This window comes from Gossypium raimondii, chromosome 8 (assembly GCF_025698545.1).
Source record: "Gossypium raimondii isolate GPD5lz chromosome 8, ASM2569854v1, whole genome shotgun sequence".
Lineage (NCBI taxonomy): Eukaryota > Viridiplantae > Streptophyta > Magnoliopsida > Malvales > Malvaceae > Gossypium > Gossypium raimondii.
In genome coordinates this window covers 13,419,956-13,429,979 of record NC_068572.1, presented here as the reverse complement: position 1 = coordinate 13,429,979, position 10,024 = coordinate 13,419,956, and the positions used below count along the sequence as shown (strand labels likewise).

The window sequence follows — 10,024 nt, the reverse complement described above, 5'->3', positions numbered from 1 at the left end:
AAACACATATTAAGCTCAAAATGGTCCTCAAGAAGTTCGTACAAAGAAGCTCAGGCTGTGATATCTGGGGCACCTTATTTTCCATCTTACCCATTTTTGAATTTGCTGTCTTTGATTACCTTATTCTTTTCAAGATATGCCCTAATCAATTTCTTTTTATTACCTTGGCTATATTTGATTAATTTAATTGTTTCGAGCTATGCTCCTAATTATTTCATTCTTGTCCATTGTTATGATCTTTTTCAAGCATTTTGTATTGAAATAATGATTAATGGACTAATAATACTCTCACAAAGGAAGTTTTTCATATTACTCTAGAAGTTTCTAAATAATACAGGAACCTGAAGCAGGACTATTGTTTAGAATTCACCAAGTTTAAAGGTCGAAATAGCTGAGGAGGAAAAGTCTAATTTAAAACTATCTCTTTGGATTTTGTTGTCAAAAATATTAATTGAACAAAACGACAAGATGTCGTGTTGGTGATAAAGCTTCAATGAACAAACAAGCAATGATCACTAAGTGACAAGAAGAGGTTTTCTTGAGGAAGAAAATTCTACAATTGTGCATAAACATTTGGTATGACACCTTGGGAATGGTGTAGAAGACCAAAGAGATTCAGATCTTGTATCCTTGAATTGCAGTAGGAGAGGATTGAGGAAGAGCCATATCTTATACTCCTAAATTATAGTGGGAGGAAAATGGTTCAAATTTTATGACCCAAAAGTACAGTGGATTGAACCTTGAAGATTACAGTAGGGGCAATCTGATTAAGTAAAATATGAGTGTTTATGTGGAAATACCCACCGAACAAGATGGATATCTAACGTGTCAGTGATAGAGCCTTGATGAACAACGAGCAATAATAACTCAAACATTAGGGGATCATTTTCATGACATTTTGCTTTCATGCATACACATCTAGTTAAGAGATTTTAATTCATTCCAATCATAACATCCTAATCACTAGGCACAAATAGGCCCATGAAATGGATTCTACAGGTCATGTTCCTTAGAGAATAGATCGGTGAAACCACAAATCCTATACCGCTGATGTTGCAATGGAATGGATTGAAGAACATGGCGAATCTTATCTCCCTGAAGTTGCAGTGGAGCAGATTAAAGCCAATAGTCCTATCTCTCTGAGGTTGCAGTGGAGCGGATTAAAGTTACAAGTCTTATCTCCCTAAAGTTGCAGTGGAGCAGACTGAAGAAAACAAGTCTTATTCCCCTGAAGTTGCAGTTGGGAACACTAAAGATGGCAAATCTTATCTCTCTGAAGTTGCAGTGGAGCAGATTAAAGCCAATAATCCTATCTTCCTGAAGTTACAGTGGAGCGGATTAAAGTTACAAGTCTTATTGAAGAAAGCAAGTCTTATCCCCCTGAATTTGCAGCGGGGTAGACTGAAGATAGCGAATCTAATTTTCCTGAAGCTGCAGTGGAACAGATTAAAGCTATAAATCACAGATCTTATCTCTCTAAAGTTTCAGTAGAGTAGATCATGGAAAATCTTATCTTCCTAAAGTTGCAGTGGACCAGATTAAATCCAATAATCCTATCTCCCTGAAGTTGTAGTGGAGCGGATTAAAGTGAATCTTATCTCCCTAAAGTTGTAGTGGAGCAGACTGAAGATAGCAAATCTCATTTCCCTAAATATTGCAGTAGAATAGATCAAAGCTATAAATAATGAGATCTTATATCTCTGAAGTTGCAATAGAGCAGATCACATCAAACCTTATCTCCCTGAAGTTGCAGTGGAGCAAGTTGAAAATACCAATCTTATCTCCCTAAAGCTACAGTGGAGCGGATTGAAGCTACTAATTCTATCTCTCTGAAGTTGTAGTAGAGCAGATTAAAATGATGAATCCTACACCTTTGAAGTTGCAGTAGGTCAGATTAAATCCCCATGACAAGTCTTATCTTCCTGAAGTTACATCAGAGTAGACTGATGATAGCAGATCTTGGCTTTCTGTATTGGCAGCGAAGCAGATCGAAGACACCAGCCTTGCCTCCCTGAGTTTGCAGCGAAACAGACTGAAGATAGTAGATCTTGTCTTCCTGTATTGGCAGCAAAGCAGATCAAAGACACCAGCATTGCCTCCTTGAGTTTGCAGCAGAGCAGACTCAAAACAGTAGAATTTCTCTTCCTGTACTGGCAGTGAAGCAAATCGAAAACACCAGCCTTGCCTCTTTGACTTTGTAGTGGAATAGGTTGAAGATTGTAGATCCTGTCTCCTTAAGCAATAGTGGAGCAGACCAAAGACGGCGAATCTTATTTTTCCAAGGTAGTAGGGAAGCAGATCTAAACCACCAGTCCTATCTTTTTGAGCAGCAGTGGAGTAGGTTGAAGATTATAGATCCTATCTCCCTAAGCAGTAGTGGAGCAGATCAAAGACGGCGAATCTTATCTTTCGAAGATAGTAGGAAGCGGATTTAAGCCACCAGTTCTATCTCCCTGAGTAGTAGTAGAGTAGGTTGAAATTTGTTTATCATGTCTCCCTAAGCAGTAGTGGAGCAGATCAAAGACGGTGAGTCTTATCTTCCCAAGGTAGTAGGGAAGCAGATTTAAGCCACCAGCCTTATCCCCCTGAAGTTGCAGTGGAGTAGGTTGAAATTACCAATTCCTACATTCTTAAAGTTCTAGCGGAGAAGATCGAAGCTAGAAATCTCTTCTCCCTGAAATCACATTAGAGCAGATAGAAACACTAATTCCTATGCCCCTAAAAATGCAGTGGGATGGAATGAGACATTTTGAAGAAGACCACACTCAAAGAAGTCAGAACCCGACAAGACCGAGCAAAATTGACCCTTTTATAGTCTTTGCTCCATTCTCGTTACACGGCAATGAGCAAAGAGGGGCAGCTGTAATAGGCCAATTCAGCCTGGGCTCACAAAAAAAATATACCCAAAATAATAAAACAAAGTCCAAGTCCAGTCCAAAATTATATGATTTGGCCCGATCAGAATGACCTATTACTTGAAAAGGTTGAAAGTCCATCTACAAGCTTGACGCATATGGAAACATAATCTTCAAGGATACGCAATCTTAGATATGATATGCAATCTTAGAAGATATGATTTTGTAATCTTATAGATTTAATTTGTAGATACCCTTTAATCTTAGCCGTTGATGTAATTGATCTCTACAGTTGGATTTGGGGAGGCTCAACTATAAATAGAGGCCTCTCCTTTCATTGTAAAAACACTTGAGTTTGGACCAATAATAATTCTTAAGAGCATTCACTCAAATTTCTCCCTCTCTTGCGTTATTATTTTATGTGGCTTGTTCTTATTTTGTTCTTCGTTCAATTTCTTTTCTTTTTAAGTTGCTTTCATTTGAGTTGGATTTTGGTGGAGGAATTTCGTTGAATCTTCATATTGTGAGAGTTAGGCTGACTTAAGCTTTTTTTAACCTTTTTTATTTATCCATTTAATTGTTTAATCATTAATTATTCTTTTACTTTTATTCGTTTGTTTATGCATCAACTTTCTTATTTACATATTGTTCATTCATTTAACCATTCTTATCATTCTTTTATTTTCTTCCATTAATTATATACTTTATTTGTTTTAATATTATGTCACACATGTTGTTTATTTTTTAAAACTCGTGTTATAAATCATCCATTTTAAATTGTTTGATTATTTGCTTTAATTTTTTCCATATATTATCAAATGCAAATTTTTTATACTATCTAATTTATATACCATTTATTTTAAGATGCTTTGTGTATAACTTGTTCTAAATTCCTTATTAAACAATATTTATTTTAAACTCATTTATATATTATTACTTTATATATTACTTATTTTCATTTTTATATATTATTTATTCCAAACTTATACAAATATTACCTACTTTTTATATATAATTTATTTATTGATTTGTATATTGTTGATTTCAAATTTATTTTTCCTTATTATTCATTTTCAAATTCATTATTTTTAAATTTGATTACATTTTATTTTTCCTTATATTTATTTTATTTTATACTCTTCGTTTACATTTTACATTTTTTTAAATTCATTTTCAAATTCATGTTTTATAAATTGTTTATTTGTATTTTCATATTGCCATTTTATCAAAGTTTTTACACATCGTTTTAATATTGCATCAATTTTCCCCAATTTTAAAAAAAGAAAACTTTTAAAAATAAGGCAATATTCGGTACTTTGGAGCTTTGACAAAATCGTGCCTTAACTTACTGGGTTTCGAGTTTTTTGATCCAACTTATCGAATATCCTTTCTAAACTTTAATGCATGAGACAAGCTTAGTTTCAAGGGTTAAAATATCGTATCCTAACTTACTAGATGTGACATCTTATTACCTCGGAACAAGGAGGTCTTAACATCAAATTCGATTTATTTAGGTTTTTAAAGAGGATCGTAGTTTAAAATCTTTTCAAATTTTTGACATTAGGACGTTAATTAATCAATTAGGTACAAATTTTTGGGCGTTACGAGGGTGCTAATCCTCCTCGTGCATAACCGACTCTCGAGCCCATTTTCTCGAATTTTGTAGACCAAAATCATTAATCTCAAGGTGACCCGATCACACCTCGAAAAAAGATTAGTGGCGACTCCATTTTCATTTTAAAAGTTGACCCCGTTTTTCAAAATAAAAATGGTTTCGACAAATAAATTTATAAGTCGCTTCGAGTGTTTTATTATTCAGAGTTCCACTGGCTGTTGAGTCGATTAGTTTCCTAGTTGAGGGATTCAAACCATTATAGAAGGTTTGAACTTGTATCCATAGAGGTAACCCATGGTGAGGGCAGCTTCTCAATAAGTCCTTATACCTCTCCCATGCATCATATAAGATCTCTTAGTCGATCTAAATGAAGGAAGAGATATCATTCCTCAACTTGGCTGTCTTAGCCGGTGGGAAGCACTTTAAAAGGAATTTTTCGGTCATTTGAACCCATGTAGTAATGGAACCTCATGGTAAAGAGTTCAACCACTACTTAGCTTTGTTCCTCAACGAGAAAGGAAATAGTTGTAAGCAAATGGCGTCGTCAGTGATGCCATTAATCTTGAACGTATCACAGATTTCCAGAAAATTGGCCAAATGAGTATTTGGATCTTCGTCTTGCAAACCATTGAACTGAACAAACTGTTGTATCATCTAAATAGTGTTCAGCTTTAGTTCGAAATTATTCGCAATAATAGTGGGTCGCACAATACTTGATTCAGCCCCAGTCAGAGTGGGTTTGGCATAATCGTACATAATAGTCGGAACAGGATCTAGATTTGCAAGATTTACAGCAACTGTAGGAGGTAGCTGATTATTCTGATTATCACGCATCTCCTCAGTAATAATAATGCCTTCTTGTCCGTCTACTATATTTTGTCAACTTCGTCTTGCTTCTCTATGGTTTCTACGAGCAATTGTTTTAATTTCACTGTCAAATAACAATGGTCCCGACGGGTTTCTTCTAGTTATAAACTAAGAGAACTTGCCAGAAGCAAATAGAAGAAAAAATAGAAAGTAAAAATTAAACTAAAAACAAAACTTATAATAAAATAAAAATGACTAAATTAATAAAAATAAAGTGTTCTCAATATTTTAGTTCCCCGGCAACGGCGCTAAAAACTTGATGGTCACTAAACTAACTATAAATACGACAAAGGCAAGCGCACCTATCTAACAATAGTATGGTGAGTAGGGAATATCGTATCCATGAGGACTAAGAGTACTAGTAATCACCTTCTTCTTATTATTTAATCGACAAATTGGAGTGATTGTGTTTTAATCTAAAATTACTAAACTAATTTAACTAAGAACGCAACAAAGAGTGAAATAAGAAAATAATCAAATATTAACCAATGAGATAGATAATACCCAGGAAAGAATCCAACTAGACTTCACCTACTATTATGAATCTGAATTAAATGATTTATTCACTTGTGTCTTGATCCATAGAAATCCCTAAATTATATTAATATCTCTTTCGAGAGTAAGAACAACTGACTCTAGGTTGATTAATTGCAATCTCTTTCTAATTAAAACCCCTATTATCGCATTAACTCAACCATATGGATTCCCTTATTAGATTTGACTCTAATTCGATAGATTTACGTTGTCCTATTCTAGAATTGCATGCAACTCCGCTCAATTATGCTAGACCTACTCTTAAATAAGGACTTTTGCTCCACTGAAATAAGCACATTAAACATGAATTAATATCACTAAAATATTAGAACAAGAAATAAGCATACATAATTAAGAACAAGAATCAAGTATTTATCGCGTAAAACAGAAATTAAATGATAGGATTCATCATAGGTTTCATCTCCCCTAGGTATCTAGGGGATTAGTTCGTAATCCTAAATGAAAACATCTCAAAGTCAAAAAAACCACAAGACATAATGAAACACAATAAAACTTCGAAAGAAATTAAAAGGAGATCTTCAATCTTGATGGAGATCCGCTTCTGAGTTGACTTCGATGGTGTTCTTCGAGTGTTTTCTTTGATCTTCTCTAATTTCTCCCTTATGTCTTCTTCTAATTGGTATTTATAGACTTTAGAATGCTCAAAAAGCCTAAAAATTAGGTTTTTCTGCGTATTTGGGAAGTAGGGTGCGAAATCGACACGGGCTGGCACATGGGCGTGTGGCCAGCCCGTGTGGCTCACACAAGCATATGCCCAGCTTGTGTGGAAATGCTCAGGCCGTGTGGATCCTGAAAACAGCTCTTTTGTCTGATTTTGGCTCGTTTTTCACTCATTTCGCTCCCAAATGCTTTCCTAAGTATAGCAACATGAATCTAAAGGATTAGGAGCATCAAATTCACTAATTTGCATAATTAATCATCCAAAAATGCATTAAGAATGAGATTAAAATATGTTACTTTTATAGCTTATCAAATTTCGAGAATCAAAATTAATAGTCTAACACACTATTAACATATGTCTCACATGAGTATTGATGATGCTGATAAATAAGTCTTGGTGAACATCTTATGAAGTTAATACTGAAGTTAAAAATATTAGTCTAATAAATTCATCCTAACTTATTCTATTATATAAATTATCGGCTTAACCCATAAATTGGTACCTAAACTATACCCTTTTTCGATCTTGGTATCTAAACTTTCTTTTTAGTCATAAACAGTACATAAACTAATTTTTTTTAACAAGTTGGTACCTCCATTAGTCAAACTATTTTAAAATAGGCTTAACCTACAAATTGATGCCTAAACTATGTCGCTTTTCCCATTTTGATACGTAACCCTTTTTTTTGTCACAAGTGGTACCTAAATTTTTTTTTTCCAAATTGGTGTCTCTGCTAGTTCAATCATTAGTTAAACCATTAAGTCTATTTAAAAAATAACCAATTAAAATTTGACATGTGGCAAAAAAGACAAACATTATTATTTTCTCTTATATATAATTTTTATTTGTTATCTTTTTTCTTTCTTTAGAACTAGACCGGTGGTTGAACCAGTCAAGCCACTAGTTCCCGATTTGATTAGTTCGTTTGGTTCGATTAAATAAATTATTAAAAATTAATAAAATAGAATTATTAAAAATTAATAAAATAGAATTATTAAAAAAAAGAAAATAGGTTCAATTGGTTTTTTTAACTTAGGTCAACCGGATTGTATCGATTCGCGGGTCAATTGATTCAACCCATATATTTGAACCAATACCTTGATCGATTCTCGGTCTAGTTCTGAAAATATTGATTTCGATCGATGAAAAAACTTTTCTGGTCCCGTCAGGTAGGCAAGTGATGAAGTTCGAAAATAGAGTTAATCGCTATTGTCTTGACTTTTTAACTTAGTTTAATCGGTCTATATCGATTCGCGGGTCAATCGGTTCAACCCATATATTTGGACCAGTACCTTGATTGGTTCTAGGTCTAGTTCTGAAAATATTGATTTCGACCGATGAAATAACTTTTTTGATACCATCAGGTAGGCAAGTGATGAAGTTCGAAAATAGAATTAATTGCTAGTGTCTTGACCTCTAGAGGAAAATTTGAAGTATTGTTGGTATTGCTAGACATTATCAAGTAAAAATAAAGAAAAATAGATAAATCATGTAAAAGGAAAATAAAAGGAAAATAAAATAATTAAAAATAAAATTTTAAGTTTATATGATGTGTAGGTTTATTATTGGTTGAAATGTTTTTAATGAATATAGCATTTTGGCATAAATTGGGTAACATAAAAATAATTTAAGTACCACCGTGATTAAAAATAATGTTTAGGTACTAACTTGGGAAAAGGATAAAATTTAAGTACTAATTTGTGAGTTAAGCCATTTGTAAAAATAAATTTAATAATTTGACTAACGAATGTATCAACTTGGGAAAAAATTGTTTAGGTATCAAAATAGAAACAAAAACACAATTTAGGTACCCATTTATAAATTAAGCTTAAAATATCCATGTAATCGTACTGTCTGTTTTTCTTATAATACCCAACTAGATGAATTCGGTTGAGTTAATTTGGCATTGATTCCACATATAGTGGCGTACTTAATAGTTAATACGTAAACAGCTGCTTTCCTCCAAACTTATAATTAGTAGATATTCATTAACAAAGAAAAATCAACCCCACATGACTTGCTGCATGCGCTGAAGTTTCTTGTTAGAGACCATTTCTTGATTTTCGACTTTGGCAAATCATTCACTAAGTTGGGAAAACTGAAATAAAAATAATTGGATAATCTCAATGATTTTATGCAAATCCTTGTTTTTTTGGCTAAGCATCAAAGAGCATAAAGTAACAAGGTTACCACTTACAAGCCAATTAGCAATGAAATTTATTTTTGTCAAATCATTTTCCCATATTTTTAATGACGTTCTTGTTGTATTCAGTTGTCGAATATCAATGAAAGTGATTTTCATTGGATTAGGATAAGATTAGCCATGCAGCTACGGAGGGCGATGCATGTGGGAGCAGTGGTTCCAATTTCTATATGAGCGCCCTTGTAACCAAGTGGTGGAAGTCAATTTATAGGGCTCTCGTTATGGTTTTGCTCCATTTGTAACGTGTAACGCACAAACTGACTTTTATACAATAGTAATAGTACTGTAGTGTTGACATTGGGAAATGATTTTTTTTTTTCCATCTAAATTTTTATCGTTTTAAATGCTTAATTTTAAGATTGTTACTTACATTATAATTTTTATGAAGAAATTGGAGATTTGAAGCAAAAGAAGGTTGGAGATGAGTTTTAACACAACTTGGAAAATCTTTGAAATTTGAAGTAAAAACTGCTCTTTGCTTAAGACGTGGACACACTTTAAAATCATGCCTAAGTGCAAAAATTTTGAGAAAAATTGAGGAAAGTGGATAACCTTAAGATTTTGATGTATTTAGTTCGTAGGATTCTTTTCCTATATATATATATATATATATATATATATATATATATATATATATTTTTAATTTTATATATTTATTTTAGGAGATAAATATTATTTTATATATTTATATTTATGTTGTTGACACCATTTTTGATGAAAACAGGGTCGACTTGGGTTTTGAAAAATGAAAACAAAAACGGGAGTCGCCACTGATCCTTTTTGATGAGGTGTGATCGGGTCACCTTGAAAAGTGGTTCTTTTTAATAAACGGTTTGATTTTATTAAAACAACAAGTTTGGTCCACGAAATTCAGAAAAACGGGTTCGGGAGTTGGTTACGCACGAGGAAGGATTAGCACCCTCGATACGCCCAAAATTGGTACCTAGTTTATTACTTAATGTCTTAATGTCGAAAATTGAGAACTTTGAAGAATTTTAAAAATACGATCCTTGTATTAAAATGTTGAAAATTTTCAGGAAAAGGGGCATATTTCACGTTAATCGAGAAAATGAATCATATCCAGTAAGTTAAGACACGATGTCTCGAATTCCCAATGCGTGAATGAATGCTGAAAATTTACTTATTTATTTTTAAAAAATATATCTAGCTATCTCGAAAAAAGGGGGATCATGCCCAGTAAGTTAGGACACGATCTTCTCTTAATTCTCGAGATCGTTTAAAGCTTAAGTTTGAAAAAAGACTCGCGT

General features: G+C 33.1%; 1 non-coding gene across 1 annotated transcript; it reads left to right on the top strand.

Moving 5' to 3' along the window:
- The first annotated feature begins 4,759 nt into the window (after positions 1–4,759).
- Positions 4,760–4,866, top strand: LOC128032097 (small nucleolar RNA R71). Its single transcript, XR_008188227.1, has one exon. It is a non-coding gene; the product is annotated as a small nucleolar RNA R71 (small nucleolar RNA).
- Positions 4,867–10,024: the final 5,158 nt, after the last annotated feature.